The 16,105-nt window shown below is 44.0% G+C and overlaps 1 protein-coding gene across 1 annotated transcript in view; it reads right to left on the bottom strand.

The window, feature by feature from the left end:
• Nucleotides 1-16,105, bottom strand: part of GRAP2 (GRB2 related adaptor protein 2) — a 104,543-nt gene that overhangs the window by 87,932 nt on the left and 506 nt on the right. The window contains exon 3 of the mRNA XM_085570405.1: nt 15,843-15,905. The gene's annotated coding sequence lies outside the window, so the exon portion shown is untranslated. The remainder of the gene's footprint in view (nt 1-15,842; nt 15,906-16,105) is intronic.

The following is a 16,105-nucleotide window of genomic DNA, read 5'->3' as shown; positions in this document are numbered from 1 at the left end:
TCTCAAGCAGAGTAAGGAAGGAAAACTATTCCATGGTTGGAGGTGCAAAACTACAGAAACAGGTGTACAACATACCCATACTTAGGAGTCTCATAGGGTAGAGATGGACCATCTCTTATCAGCCCCACTTTTTTCTTTTTCTAGTTTTCTTCCAAGACAGTTGTTTCCCCACAAAATGCAAGGAAAATGGCTCTCCCTAACTGGACAAGAAGATTGTATATCATAACTCTTTGTCCCTAACAGGCAGCAATTTAGTCACTATGAGTACCTTCTGAGATCCATAGCAGTCCCCTTCTGTTGCCCAAAAATTATTCCCATGGTCTGACTTTAGCTCATTTTTATTATGAGGGATAAAAGACTTAGCAATTGGGAAGAGAGAAAATGTTAAAAGACATAAATGTTTCCCCAGACAGTGTGATGGGATAGAGCCAACCAAGTATTACACCTTTGTAAGTTACCTCAGGGGTTTTCTTCCCTTCTGTCCTTAACATAGTAAACCTTATAGGCAGCCCTTGATTTGGAGCTCTCAGAGGAACTGACCAGTTTGGAGTCCCTCAAGAGACTATACTGAGACAAATTATTAGAGCAATGACATATATTTTTTTTCTACATAACTGTAGAATATAACTTCTAAATACTTTCGAAGAACAGAGATCACATTTTGAAATATAACATATTTTGAAATTCTCATTTAATACTGTTGGGCTACATCTTCTGAAAAAAACCCCAGTGAGTCTGCAATATTAGATGAACACTTCTAGTCTCAAGATTAATTATGTTAATGGTCTAAACAAAACTAATCTCCTCTAACCCAGACAAATTAGAGTTTCTCTGAGGCTCATTAATCCCTGCTTCTTCATCTGAAGAGGCCACATTGCATAGTACCAAAAGAACAGTATGCTAGGAATATCTCAGATTGGAAGTGCTGAAAACAGTAGAAGCATTACCCAGTTTGATCTAGACATCTATAGCAGCATTTTGTACTTTTTCCACCTTTCGTTTATCCATGACTCCCCCCTGCCAGTTTAAAGAAACCTGGAGTATTACCACCAAATGCTGTGATCTACTGCAATTCCATTGAAAATAGAAACAGGAATTTAATGAAAAGCTATGTACTGCACATTTCATCAGAGAAAGCTGCTGCCAGCATGACAAAGGAGGAAGGAACCAGCATCTGTAAATCTGATGACCTTGCCACTGACATTCATTCATTCATTAATAACAGTTAAGGATCATATTGCTGATGGACCTTCGCGTATGGTTTCAGTAAAAGAAGACAACTGAAAAAACTTTTTCTTAACCCCTTTCAGTCTTTCTTTGGAGGTTTGACTGTCCTGTCCTTGCCAGCTCACCAAGGTACAACTCCTTGAGCAAAGGAGCCCAGCACTGAGGCCGGATTCCCCTCCAGCCAGCTGCTGCCTACATTGTGCCTGCATACACTGAGAATCTGCCTGGCTTATGCACCTCAGCTGTCAGTACCAAAGCAATAAGCATGGGACTTCTCAAGGTTCTGCTGGGATGGTGCAAAAGTTGCAGTATAATGAAGTTACACTTGTGGTAATTCTTGATTTAAAGTGACTTTTCTCTCAGGGTGTTTCATCCCTTAGGCCTGAAATCCTCAGTGTGGGTGCAACTGCTTGCAAATCAATTGTTACTGTCAGATATTATATTGATTCTGTGGTGCAGCACCTGTGAGCAGCGAAAGCAAAAATGCCAATTTCAGTTACTAAGCAAAACAGAAGATTTCTTTGTGATTAGATGACAAGAGGAATATCACCATTAGCTACATTCTGGGGAAGAAAAGAAAATCCGAAGTTCTTTGCAGAAAGGACACAAACCTATAGATTTCTACACTAGATATAGCCAGCTACATTGGTCATTTTTCCACATTGTTGAAATAAATGATAAATATACATATAAAGACATAAATATATATATACATATACAATTATGCCATAACATACCCATCTGAATGAATTCAAACCAGAGAGAGAAGTATAACAGAGAGAGAAGTATAACAGGGGAGTTCCCTTGAACTCCCCTGCGCCACACAAATTTTGGTGAATCGATCATGTTCTTTTGATGCCCTCCATCATCTCTGTGCCATTACTGGCATCACTGAATTTAGGCTAATGAAGCACTTCCATGTGGGAAGTTATCTCATTGTTTACCCTGGAGATGAGTGAAGCTGAAAGAATAGGTCCAAGAACAACACAGATGGGTTTCCTTCAGCAAGGAGGAGAACCATGGCTATATCTTCAGGCCTCTGATGTCACCCTATCTCAAAGGGCAGCCCACACTAGAAGAATAACATCATCTCCTGGCAAAGAACAGGAGAAAAATTACTTTTTTTTTTTTGCCACTTTTTGGCCACTTCTCCCACTGACATTTTTACAGCCCTAGCTGTGCCAACAATGATGAACTCCCCTTAGGAGCCGTCTTTCCCAATGTCTGGCCTCCAAGCACTGCGCTGCACCACGCAACGCTGACTGCTGCAATCCGCCAGCCCCGACAACGGCAGTGACAGTGCCATCCCCAAGAGGGGACAGCAGCAGGACAGCCTGGCACAAAGCCTCGCTGCCCGGGGCCCAGCGGACACTGCTGTCACCCATGGGTGCAGGTGGGGCTCGGGTTGTTCCGCTCCCTGCTCCTCTGGGCCTGCAGCTGGGACGCTCTGCTGCCATGCCGGCCTGGCTTCCACAGCGGTGACAGCTACCGGGACACCTGCGGCCGCGCCTCCGCGCAGAGATTTCCTGCCTGTGGTTTAATCTACCTGCGACGCGCCTCCGTGGGCTGCAGCTGGGCTTCCTGCCCCTGCCTCGAGAAACCTCAGCTCTGTTACAGTGACGTGCTGCGAGGTGGCTGTGCTGGAGTCACCAGTGAGTGACTGAGCACAGCCCACCGAGGGCGAGGAGCAAACCCAGACACTGCAGTGGGGATGTCCTCTTGTTTCTTGACATGGGGACACCTGCAGTTCCTGGGCTTGGATCACATGTCGTACCACAAAACTGTTCCTGCATCTAAACTGTAGTACTGGTGTGAGTGGGCTAAGCAGCAAGATCCAAGGAAGGCTTCAGGCCATTATGCAGGGAAGGAGACCCACTCAATTTCATGTTTTCTCTTCTACTGGAAGGAGGGGTAGGGAAAGCAAGAGAAAAGCAGGCTGGATATGTTTCAGCTCTTATTAAGAGAAAGAATACTCCAGGCTGCTTTCAGCACCTTCTGATTCAGCTCAGAGCACAGCTGCAGGGGACACAAAGCAATGCTGTGAAGGGCAACATCTGAGGCACAAGAGATACACAATACAATCTTTACATCCTCATACTTTCTCTTAGTCTACACTTCCCTAGCCCTCTTTGTCCAGTTTAGCCAATATATTTCTGGCTAGAAGCTGGTGCATGAGAGGGAAATGAAAATTTCTTTTTTCCTTGCAGTATGGCTTCCCTTTAAAAAATAACATTGCTAGCAACACCAACAAGATAGCCTGATAATAACACACATAGCAAAAACCATGATTTTTGTGCCATTTCAGACCCTTGTGCTGGTCCTTGTACCATTGTACAGCTGTTGAAGAATTGTTGTACTGAGTTGAAGTTATTTCTGAGATTGTTAAAGCAAAAGGAACATTTTCCTGAATCTACTTTGCAGAGATATGTGCAGGAAATGAGTTTAGAGATCTAGAGAAATCTGCAATTAGACATTAATTTTTCCATTGAATGTAAAACTGGGCTAAAGTTGTTTACAAACTTCACTACTTCTTGGGCAGAGTGCAGTAGTCCCCTGTCAAGGGAGAAGGGCTCAGCAAGAGCTCCCCAAACTCGCAGGCAGTGCTAGGAGAACACATAACCACTTTGGACCCAAGTGTTCAGCTACTGCAATATAATCTGTCTGCAACAGTGCAGCTTGAGCAACTGCCCACTCTATTCCAGGAGGCAGGGCTTATATGGATTGGGAGCATCACTCCCTCTTCCATAGCCCAGAACCACCAGCCTAAGGAACAATTTTTGGATAGGGTCTTGAAGGAGGCTTTGCTGTTGTCTAGAGTTTGCTCTGTGGAAAGCTAAGCAGGTGAGGATGAGAAAAGTTAGGCAAGTGCCAGATGCTCTGAAAAATTCTGTCTTCAAGGTCTGCAGTCAGTATTACAAAAATTTGAAGAGGCCTTGGCAAATGCTTAAAAAAACCCATTTCCTAAGTTGATCTCAAGTCATACTTCATGCCAGCATATTATCAAGGATTCTTGCAAAACTGAACTTCAAGGCCAAGTTGCTTTTCAGATAGAGCCTGAGAAAGAACCATTTGCAAAAAGCAAGCAGTACAGTTAATATTAGGGTTTCCTTTCATCAAAAGAGCTTTCAATTGCCAGAAATATGGTTTATTGGCCACATATAACACAAACAAATAATCAAGAGAATGGACTTTGTTACTGAGGGGATTTAGAAGGCTTCAAAATTGGAAGCAAAGCTAGTTAAAATCATTACCACATAGGCGTCGCCAATTCTCCACGCTGCATGCACATGTACACTCGCAGTTGTGCAGTCATAGGGGCCAACTGGCTGAGAGAAAGTATAAGACAGTATTCCACTTTTGCAGGAATGTTTACTTCAGAGGCACAATATGTTCTCCTGACAAGGAGGAATTATACTATACATGATTAGGAATAGCTCGTTGCAGCTCTCATAAAAATTAGACACTGACAACACCAGAGTTGTTTAATAGCACTTGACATATTAGAAGCACATACAGTATTAGCAAGAGTGTAACAGTCTTTGCTAAATAATCTGTGTAGCTTTATCAATGAGTAAACACTGAAGATGCACCAAAATCATTATACAACACGCTTCACACATGTGAGCAAGAATAATATTTTCAAATCCTCTCTCAGCTGTGACATCTTCTAAGATGGACATGCCTAATATTGTTAGAAAACACTTCTGCCAAGGGAAAAGGCTCCTTCTCTGATAAGCTTGAGTTTTAATGGGGTGAACAACCCTCATTCATAGTGAAGGGTGCACTTGTCCCCATCTCTATTAGTTTAACTGCTAGACATTAGGCAGTACGTTTTTAGGAGCTCCCACTTTCCAGGTCATATGGCTTCAAGCAAACTCCATTAGGGAGAAATTTGCAAGGCTGAATGAATCAGAATTCTTGCCTAAAGACCTGCACATTTCCTGAGTGAGATGCACGCATTGGTAGGTTCAAGACCTACATGATATAAAGGTGGAGTAATCCACTCTTTACTTTCCCAATGTCACTGGGAAATGTCCCATTTGGCAAGACTTGAACATATTTCCTAAGAACAGCCTGAAGCTTGTGTCTAGACTAGAAGATTAGGATTTATTTTCTGGGACCACATAGCAAATATCCTCAGTTCATGATCCTTGTGGTGTCCAGACTTGCTGTAGGCTGTAGCAGTTCCTATTGGTGAAATTAATAACTGCACTAGAATCCTTGAAGCACTAAGAAGCAAATTTACCCACCTGACCTAAAGCCAGCCAAAAATTAAAACATAGTGAAAGGATGTGAATAGGATACCATTCAGGGAAAGATGCAGCTTGTCAACACAAAGGCTCACTCAGTAATAACATTTCTTGGGTGAATATCATAAATTGGAGTTCAGACTGGATGAAGATAATGTAAAATTCACAAAAAATTAATATATCTTTCTAAACTTATTACAGAGATGACTCAGAGTATTCTGGCATGAGTTAAGAGGTGCCCCAGTCTGAACTTTGTCACCTGGCAATTGACTAAACTGCATCAAAAACTGCATCATAAAATTTTCAAACTCTAGCTCACTTTTGTTTCATAACACCAACTATACCATTCTGCCAGTAAGAGTCCTAAGTGAAAAAACAAATTCAGTTTCTCCTCTGTTCTGCCCTGCTGGCCTCTTCTTCCCCCTTCTCAGTAATGCAGCAGGACACTCTTTGGAGGCCAGGTGCTCCTTGGCAGCCAGTGACATGATTTACATTTCTATGGCACATTTCACACTAATGGATACCAAAGGACATTTCAAAAGGTCTTTCACAGAGAAGGGCTTATACCTGAGTTATGATAAAACACTGCAGCACATAAGTGTTGCACAGTGACCTTATGACAAGCAGCAGAGATGAGTATTAAATATCTACAAAGGGAATTCTGGAAGGATGAGTGCAGTTTCTTACAATGGTTCTGGCCAGTACCTCAGAACCAATATCAGTCCAATTCTTACAAAGGGCAGCACAGAGGTCTCAGTAGCTACAGGATTTTCTGTCTCAGAAGATAATGTGTGCCGAGACAAAAATCATACAGAGAAACTGGAATTAGTAATAAATCCAAAATAAACGAGTTCCACTTACTGGGTCAGTCCTCACCACTACCTGTCATAAGCCTTTGTCCTCTCTTCAGCACACTCTCATCAGGCTCATAATGACTTGTGGTGAGAGCCCAACCCAGCTGAAGGCAACGTGTCTGGAAGTAGAGGGCTAACCCTCTGCCAATGTACACCGACGAGACATCATTGGAGTGATGAAGTGGGAGAAGCTTACAGCTGAGAGTATGCCACATAAGGCAATCAGACTTAAAAGAAATGTGATGGCAAGGGTCCTAAACATTTTCAAAACACTGCTGTCAGAACAAATCTCAGTCTACAAAACCCTTTTTTGAGAAGTTGTCAGAGGCCCAGATGGGTTACTGGCTTATTCTGTCCTTCCTGGAGCACCGTGCATTGTGCTCCTTTTCAGTTATTATTATTCCTGAACCCTAAACCTGCACTGTGAGGAGTCTCTGGTGTGACATCATCCCCAACATTGAGCTTAAGATTGGCCAAATATTTTGCTGAGCTTTCTTTCCCTCCCTGCCTTCATAGCTAAAACTTCAGTTTAAAACTTTTGTTTTTCATTATGTCTGTGAAACCAGGAGTTTAAAAACAGACTGAACAACAACCTGTGAAAGGCAATTAATAAAACGCACCAGCAGTCCTAAAACTGTTCAGAACACTTCATTCAGCAATGCATTGAGACAGAACCTCAGCAAAGCTACTAAATAACATGTGACAAAGCAAAACCCAGGAAAAGGCAATAACTTGTGTTTTTTAGCATCTTTTATCCAAAGCACTTTGCAGCCATATATGCATATTATATAGGGATCATTCATCTAGCTGAAATATAGCTGGCTTCACTTCAGAATTAAGTTGTATAACCACAGACAATAAAACTATATGGCAAAGTCAGAGAGAGGAAAATTAAAAGCAACTGTTCTAGTTAGATTACAGAACGAATGTCAAGTCAGCAGAACTCCACTCTAGCTAGATGAAATTTAGAGGAACACTGAGGACTGCATTCAAACTCGTGGGGAAGATACCACGGCATCACTAACGACCCAGCCTTTGAGTTTACTTCTAAATGAAAATATAGTACCTCTGGCAGTACAATGTCTCTACTAGCCTTAGAGAGGGCCCAGCGAGTTCTCAACATTCATTTCTGAATCACCTGCATTCCCTCAAAAGTGTCCACAAAGCTTAGTATCAATCACTGCAGCCTGGTGAAGATTAATATTTCTCAAGAGCCAGTTTGAGCATAGCCCGAGCACAAAATTGCTTCTAACACTTCTGTTGGGCCAGAAGCAATCAACAGAGTTTCAGAGAGAGGCCAGCCAGGCTACAGGATGTGGTTGCTTTTACTCTAAATACTGCGGTTAATAGCATGATGGGAATGAAGTTCCTCATATTCCAGTGTGATTGTGTGGAAAAGGTGGGACTATATTCCCAGCTGTGGATCGCATTAGCTGGTTAAGGTGCATGACCCCCTCTAGCTTCTGGAGCTTGGAGATCTGCACAAAGGTTGCTGACAGGCCACCACACTCATCCCAAATTGTGATGGTAACTGGTGTTATTCACATAGAAAATTCCTGTTGCATTCTCCATCACAAAATGCATGTTACAGTGAGGAGCCTTGCTCTTAGGAGGCTCTTCATTTTCCTCACTGCCTTCAAGTGCCCAACTCTCAAATATTTGCATCATAACAAAATTTCACATTTTCAAGTGTCCAACATTTTATTCAGAAACCTTTGATGATGGATGTCTGGCAGAGTCAGCTCTGTGGAAAAGCTCTAATTCTGGTGATTTGCCATTTCAAGCCTCAAAGTGCATTGGTTAAAAGTGGTTCCCCATGTAGAGGTTTTCCTTTGCAAACAAAAGCTTAAAACATTAGTGTGATAGAGCAGAACCTAAATCTAGTTCACAGAGCAAGGGTAATAGCCCTGCATTGGGAGCTTCCTTTGTCTTACAATACACTGCACTTCTTATGGCCTATCACAGCACTGGAGTCAGAACTCCTCTTACAGGTATCCACTTGCCTCTTTACACTTTCAGCAGGCTCAGAAGATTGCAGAAATATAAGACAGTAGAATCACCAAGTATTATTCATCCTTCCTCCCAATGAGAGGTTCCCCAGGCAAGCCACTTTGCACGTCCTTTTCCCTGAGAATATTGCATAGCTAGTGGCAAGAAGTAAATGGGATACCTGGGCTTGGTGTTTCATCACAACACTCCTGTCTGTTGAAGAACTGGCTCACAGTGAGGTGCAGGCCCTGCTGAAACACTTTGTCACCTTCATCTCTGTCCTTACCTTCTCCAGCCTCACAGCACAATTACAGGCCAGCTGCAGGTATATTTGCCCTCTTTCCTTTACACAGTCTGTTTCTCTTCCTCATTCACAGATCTATCAATAAGGTGACTGTTTTCTGGGGTTAAAATTATATCCCCAGACATTTTAAACCTGTAGTCAAAGTAGATTTGACTAGCCTGAATTCACCTTTGAAGAATAAATAGGAACGTGGAAAGGTGCTGGAATAAAAGCTATTGCAATCAAAGACTGAAGATTTCCAGCTATGTCTTGAAAGAACAAGTTATATATATATATATATATATATATATATATATATATATATATATCTGGAAATAAGAGAGCCCATCCAATTCGAGGAAGAAAACTGCTGTGTGACTCCTTTGCCTCCAAGTCCTTTTATAATTGCTCATCTCCATGTTCTTGTTCCTAAAAGTCATCCCTGTCCAAGCTATTTACTATGGCACACCATCCTGAACACAGAAAATACCTCGTCAACCAGGGAGCTTACTGGGACAGACACAAGTCCGTCAGCACCATCGGATAAAGAATAATTCAATACAGTCTGTTCTGCACTCACTGGCCCTGGGACACTAATCCAGAGGGTAATAAAGCAGTAATCCCTTGCTGATCCGCAGGCTCTGTTTCCCACATCGTTACTCCAGGTTATATCTGGTCTCACCACCCTAAATCTCCCTTCCCTCCCTTCTTCCCCACCTTGCACTGTCCTCACTAGTGTGACATCATTACAGCCACCTTTCAGGATCCACGAATGGAGCCAACTGATACTCAGTTATTTTAGCCTTCCCTTCCAAATTCCTGCTATCCCAAAGCACAGGCTATTTGGTTTGCTTTTTGAGCTGCTGGGTTTTAACTTGTCTCAGAAGTGCCCCTGGTACCCCAGCATGGAAGCTGCTTCTGGTTCCCAGGGAGCTGCTGAGAGACAGTAAAAAAAAAAAACCATTTCCACCTCCAAAAAGGGTTCCCCCTGCCTTTCCAGGTACTCCAACCTGCCCCTGAAGGGGAGATGTACAAATTTTCCAACCAGAGGTCCTGCTTGCAACCTTGGAATCTCCATTTACTATGACAAAGTTTAGAGCTTCCTGTTACAGATGAGTGAGCTGCTTACTCATTTGTAACAGGAAGCTCTAAACCTTGTCATGGATCAGCCAACCTCCAGTTCAGTTCATCTTCCTGTAAACATCTCTGGCAGGCACAAGGAAGGCGGGAGGAAGGGAAGAAGATGCTCCCTGGCAAAGCACGGCTCTATTGTCCCAGGTCAAGTTCTTCACACAATTTGGTCTTCCTGTGACCACTGCCTGATGCTACAGAGAAGGTAAATGATGCAAAAGCATCAATCTTCTGTGTTAGTCTTATCAGGCTTCTTGTAAATAGGAATTGCCCAAGGACCTGAAGCATAGAGTTTAGCATAATATCAGTAAATATTACATATTCTGAAATATCTGGATAGTCTCAGTCAGCTCTCACACATCCAGCTGATGTGATCCTGCACAAATGGATATTGCAGAGGTCTTGCTTTCAGTGGTGTGCTGGAACACGGAGTTAGTTTTACAGCATGCTTTTATTTAGCAATGATCTAGAGCTTGGTTCCAAGCTTGCCATCTTTTAATTTAATCATATGTCCTTTGTATAAGGTGCTGTATTTTAGGCATGCCAAAGAGGCTGATATAGGGAGAGCTGAAATGCTGCTTCTCTCTCACTTTTGGAAAAGCTTACCACTAGAATTTATCCTGAGACGAAAGAGCCATAGAGCAAAGACAAAAGAAGCTTCAAAAGGATACAGGAAAAGAAATACCAAATGCTCCCAGCATCCATCAATGTGTAAGCACAAATTATTTGCTTTCAGCAGGAGTCTCAGGGTCAAACACTTACCAGCAGTGAGTACAAGGGTTACAGAGTACATTACTACATTGCAGGGTAGGCTGTTCTGAAATCTCTCCCTTGATTTTGGGGTTAAGAAAGTTTTTCAGAATTTCACATGGGTTTAACTTTACTTCACTTTTCAAAAACAAACTAACACACAAAGTGATCTGTGTGCTTCAAATCACAAACAAATTCACAAGACACAATAGAGACACAGAAGCTGCCCTCATTGGTAAACTGCTATTTAAAGAGGACTGAAGCTGACTGCAGTCCTCATCTCATTTTTCATCTGTCCTTTCTGCATCCCTTTCTTCTTCCCATCTCTCCACATGATAAGGAAAAACGATGTATTATAAAAATCAACAGGTTAAGAGTTTCAGCTACTTCTTTCCTGCCAACTAAGAAGGACTAGAAATACAAAAGCAAGTACAGAGATTATCAGCCTGTCCTTCCTCACAACTCACTGCAGCTCTCAAACATGTATTCCCCTATCATCCCACGAGGGTAAGGAGACACCATATCCCTGCTGAGCCTAGGAAGAAACTTGATGACCTGGGACAACCTGAGAGTACAGGCATCCGATGCAAAGGGACATCACATCTCATGGCTCTTGAAATAAACAGAACAAAAATGCCAAAACACCTCCAAGCCCCAAGCTGCCACCTCTTTGATATGTTCTGTGGCTGCTATCCTGCCTGCAAACACTGCAGTTACAATGCAGGTGGGCAATTCATCAGCCAGCTGCATCCTCCCAAGTGCCACTATTTCCTTTTGTCCTGCAATGAGGACAATTTGCCAGCTCTTTCATCTCTCTGACAAGAACACAGGTCCCTCACAGCTCCTGGCTACTTGTTGGCCCTCAATGAGACCTGCCTGCATTTGAAGGCACTGGTGTGAACTGAACACAAGGACTGTGAGGAAGACATGCTGCTGCATTGATGTCTGAAGATGTAAAACTCAGGCAACCTCTTCTGACCCTATTGCCCACTCCTCCCTCCTCGAGGTAACTCAGTCCCTCCTCATGAACACTTTCCATCAGTCCAACTGCTCCTACTGGTGACAGCTTCTGTCCTTAAGCACCTAGCTCATTTGGGATTACAGGCACAGGATATGTTTGTTGCATCCCTGTCTGTAAGCTCTTTATGGAACCCTGGCAGCATGAGGATGCAGCACACAGAGGTGGCAGGGGGCTGGGGAAGGATATTGGAGTGCTGACTCCAATATGTCCTGAGAGGACAATGACAACTCAGGGTTCATCCACTGCAGCTGCTCCCTTTTAAATGCTTGTTTTGAATATCTACAGAAGAGGAGAAATCATTATGTTGGGATTTTTTTTCCAGAAGGTTTTCTTCCAGAGGTCAACCTGACAGCACTCAGACTGCTTTCAGCCCTCTGTATATACCGAGCTGGGTGAGGCACTGCACGTTTGTGTGTACACATATCTGACCCACCTCAATACTGCCCTGCAGAAGGCTAAGGGAGGAGGCACAAAAGTCAGAGGCTGATGAAGACACTGCTTAATACTGTATTGATTTTTCTGACCTGCCACTGACAGCTCTAAACCGAAGTCCAAAGCTGTCAGACAATGCCAAATCTCAGCCCAGTGTTGATGACTTGTTACACTGCTGACCCGGGCTGGACCCACAGCACAAGTGAGCCTGAGAGGCTTAATGCCTCCCCTCAAAGGGTTTATCATCCAACACTTCCCTACTAGAAGGCAACCTGAGGCACTAGCCAGAAGTCCCAGGGGTCATGCAATAAATCTGCCTTTCCTGGGCATTCACCTTCACCTCAGACACTGGCTGCAAGAAAATCATGGCTTGGCAAACTTCATCTCATAACTGAGATCACTGAATCAATTAGGTTGGAAAACACATCCAAGATCATCAAGTCCAACTGTTAATGTAGCACTGCCAAGTCCACCACTAAAACATGTCCCCAAATGCAACATCTACATGCTTCTTAAATACCTCCAGGGATGGTGACTTAACCATTTCCCTGGGCAGCCTTTTCCGGTGCTTCAGAATCTTTTTGGTGAAGAAATTTTTCCCCATTTCATATCAACCCATTCCCTGGCACACTTGAGGCCATTTCCTCTTATCACTTGGGAGATCAACCCCCATCTCACCATGACCTCCTTTCAGGTAGTTGTAGAAAGCAACAAGATCTCTCCTGAGCCTCCTTTTCTCCAGCCTGATCAGATCCCACTCTAGTGCTTTCTTCCCTCAAGTAGATCAACACTCCTGCCCAGCTTGGTGTTGTCTGCAGTCTGACTGGGGGAGCACTCCATTCCCTTGTCCAGAGCACTGGTGAAGATCCTAAAGACTTGCCCCAGTACTGCGCCCTGTGGAACACCACTGATAAGTGGCCACCAGCTGGATGCGATTCCATTCACCAGCATGCTTTGGGGTTGATCATCCAGGTTTTTTACCCAGCAAAGTGAACACCACCCAAGGCACAAGCAGCAGTTATTTGGCTTCTTGGTCTTCTCCTTGATTGTCACCCATAAAAGCCCAACCCTTTTGTCACCATCATTAAAATAATTTAAACCTCTTTCCACAAGTCTGATTAACTCCTGTGGAAAGATCCTTTCCCTCTTTTGAATCAGGTGTCTACTGTGTCTATCACCAGCAGGCCTGATATTATATAAATTGATCCATGATCAAAATCCAAACATTCTGCCAGTGACAGCAGGCTTGTATTGATCTGCTGGCTTTTCCCAATTCTTCCCTCATCATTCCCTGCAACTGGAAGGATAGATGAGGACACCACTTGTGCTCCTGGTCCCTTAACCAGCTCTCCCAAGGCCCCAAAGTCTCTCTTGACTGCCCTTGGGTTTGTAACTTGATCGTTGCCTACCTGAAAAATCAAGAATGGAAGAAAATCCAAGAGCCATATCAGAGTAGGAAGCTTTCTCTCCACATCTTTAACCTGGGCCCCAGCAAGGCTGTAGACTTCCCTAAAAAGTGTGTCCAGCCTGCATATGGGGTCTTGCATGATTTTGTTCTCTCAGAAGGGAGTGTCTCCGTTTTGACGGAGGGTGGCAGCTGATTTAACCTCACTGGCACCTCCAAACTAGATGAACCATCATCCCTCATTATTGCTTGGCCCCACTTGCAGAGTCTTGCTCCTGTTGTGCAAGGGCATCTTGAGATACTGCACAGCTGAAGCAGGACTTAGCCAGGATGGATTCCCAACAGAATCCTGTTTTCCTCATCTTAGGAAGGGGAGTCAAAAATGTGAGAGAGCTTGTTTTGCTCCTTCTCATCTGTCTGAACTGCACATTCCCTTGTACAGCTCTCTGTTCTTCCTTGCCTTTCCAGGCTGTGCACACAGAGTGATGTTCCTGATCTCCAGGCTACGTTTAACATCACTTTACCACAGTCCTCAAGGGGAAAGCTGAGCACCTGCTCTGCTGAGCCCTGCGGTTTGGAGTAGATGCAAGCGAGTTTACTTTGCTAAGCAGTCCCAGAGGTTTGTTATACCCTCAGCCCCATGATGTTGGGGTTTGGAAGGAAGACAGACTCTGCTGGAGGGGCAGGGGTACCAGCTCCTCCCCAGCCTTTGAGGTAGAAAAGCACTAGCCACGAGGATATCTTCTCCCCCATAAGAGGGTGGCAGCAACTCTCCAACAGGCTAAGATACAGATCCTTCAAGCTCCCACCCTTGCCCTTAGGCTGACATGAACTCCCCCTGCTCTCTAAATCACCAATGAGCATTGCTCATGAGGTTTTTCCACTTTCTCCCCCAGCTGTGGAGTCCTCTGTAAGCACAAGGCATTTTGTAAAGGCACTGATGGATGCTGATTGTCATGGATGAGAGGGTGACTGTGTATGAAGAGAACCCCAGCAAAGTTCAGTGGCTTGGAAGAGTTTTCCTCAAGGGGACAGACTAGTACAAGTACAGGATTGTCCCTGTCAGACAGCTCATTTTCCTTACCCCAGTCCAAACGAGTGAGAGAGTGCTGTCTGCCTGCATTAAGGTGGTTGTGCTGTTGATAATTTGCAAACAGGCAGAGTTCACTTGAGGAAAAATGCAAAGCAGGGCAGGAGTGGAGAGACTCTTAAAAACACTTTCATCTTTTATTAAGCAAAGTTATAAGACCTCTTGGGGAAAACGTATACCTAGTTAAAAGTTTAGCGAGTCCAAGGAGATAGTCAAGGCTACAGAAACCAATTGGTGGGAGCTTGAGACTTATTCACTAGCTAATTCATAATGTTTCTGAGAGAAGAACATGACCCAGAGCTGCACAGAGTGTCTAAGGCACTTCTTCTGGGAGGATCAGGTGAAAAGTTCTCAAGTTGTTGGTGATAGCAGCCATTGCTCCTTCAGGAAAAAAAGACAAAAAAGCTGTCCAGCTATTTTGAAAGAGACAATTGCAAGAAAAAAAGCCTTCTGCCTGAATCAATCTTGCAATTACCAAGGCTGGTCAGCCTGAGTTCCCATGGTAAGCATTCCATTCCAGGAAGCTTAAGGCAAATGGTAATGGCAGTTTTGATGGAGGGGTGCTGAGAAAGACAGAAAGAGCAGGATGGGAGAGGCAAGCAAGAAGCTAGGGAAGCACATCCCACACACACAGGGCAAGCTAAGGCTGAAAAAGACACAGAGGTTTGGGCAGCTGTGCTCAGGGAAACATGTTCCTTGTCAACAAAGGACAGACTCTCTTCCATATAAACTACTTATTGAAAGAAGTCCTGCACTCCTGGGCCCGTTGTTCAGGTCTGGAGGTAACATTGGCTCTGGAAAGGTTTGGGAAATGCTGGTCGCCTGCAGCAAAGCAAACCCCAGCAAGAAGGCTGGTAATGTAACTCAGCTGAAGGGAGAAAAACTGCCACTCATAGAACCAAAGAGTCACTTAGGTTGGAAAAGACCTTTAAGACCATTAAGGTCAGCTGCTTACCCAGCTCTGCCAAATTCACCACAGCTACACATCTTTTAAATCTGCTCAGCACCTCCAGCCCCAAGCCCAGGGCACACAAGATCACAAATGCATCTCAACAAATACAGAGGAGTAGTTGGAGGCTTTCACTCTGGTCCCCGGTAGCCCCAGAATCCACCTCTAAACCCCTCCAAGGCCAGCAGCAAAGATGCACACAAAGGATCAGCTCCCCACCCCACTAAAACAGTCCCAGCACAGCAGTCCCATGGCCTGGTTACACACACACACTGCTGGGAAGAGAAAAGCCAACCCAATTTGCTCTGCTGCTTGAGCACCCATCCCTGAGTAATGGAGAAATGACCATCCCTTGTGCAATGGAGCCTTTCAGTGCCAGCAGGAGCTGGAGGCAGACGTAGCACAGGGGACAGAGATTGCCAGCCCCAGCCCCCGCAGCACAGGCAAACACACAAACTTACCTTTCACTCCTTCCTTCACTAACTGTCTTATCGCCATAGCAACTGTAATCCTAGGTCATGCAGCTAGGAAAAAAGAATAAATATAGCACAAATGAAGATATACACTATCACCAAACACAGCCTCAGTGGTAGAATCTAATTTTCATTAGAGGCATAACAGTGCTTTTGCATAATTATACACATATTAATGCCCAACATGCCCATCTTCAGTGGGGGTTCATTAATTCAGTTCTAAATAAAAAGGGTTGCTCATTGCAGGTTAA

This window comes from Lonchura striata, chromosome 1A (genome assembly GCF_050655825.1).
Source record: "Lonchura striata isolate lonStrDom1 chromosome 1A, ASM5065582v1, whole genome shotgun sequence".
NCBI classification, from domain to species: Eukaryota; Metazoa; Chordata; class Aves; order Passeriformes; family Estrildidae; genus Lonchura; species Lonchura striata.
The sequence above is the reverse complement of the archived record's forward strand: the minus strand, read 5'-3'. Positions and strand labels throughout refer to the sequence as shown.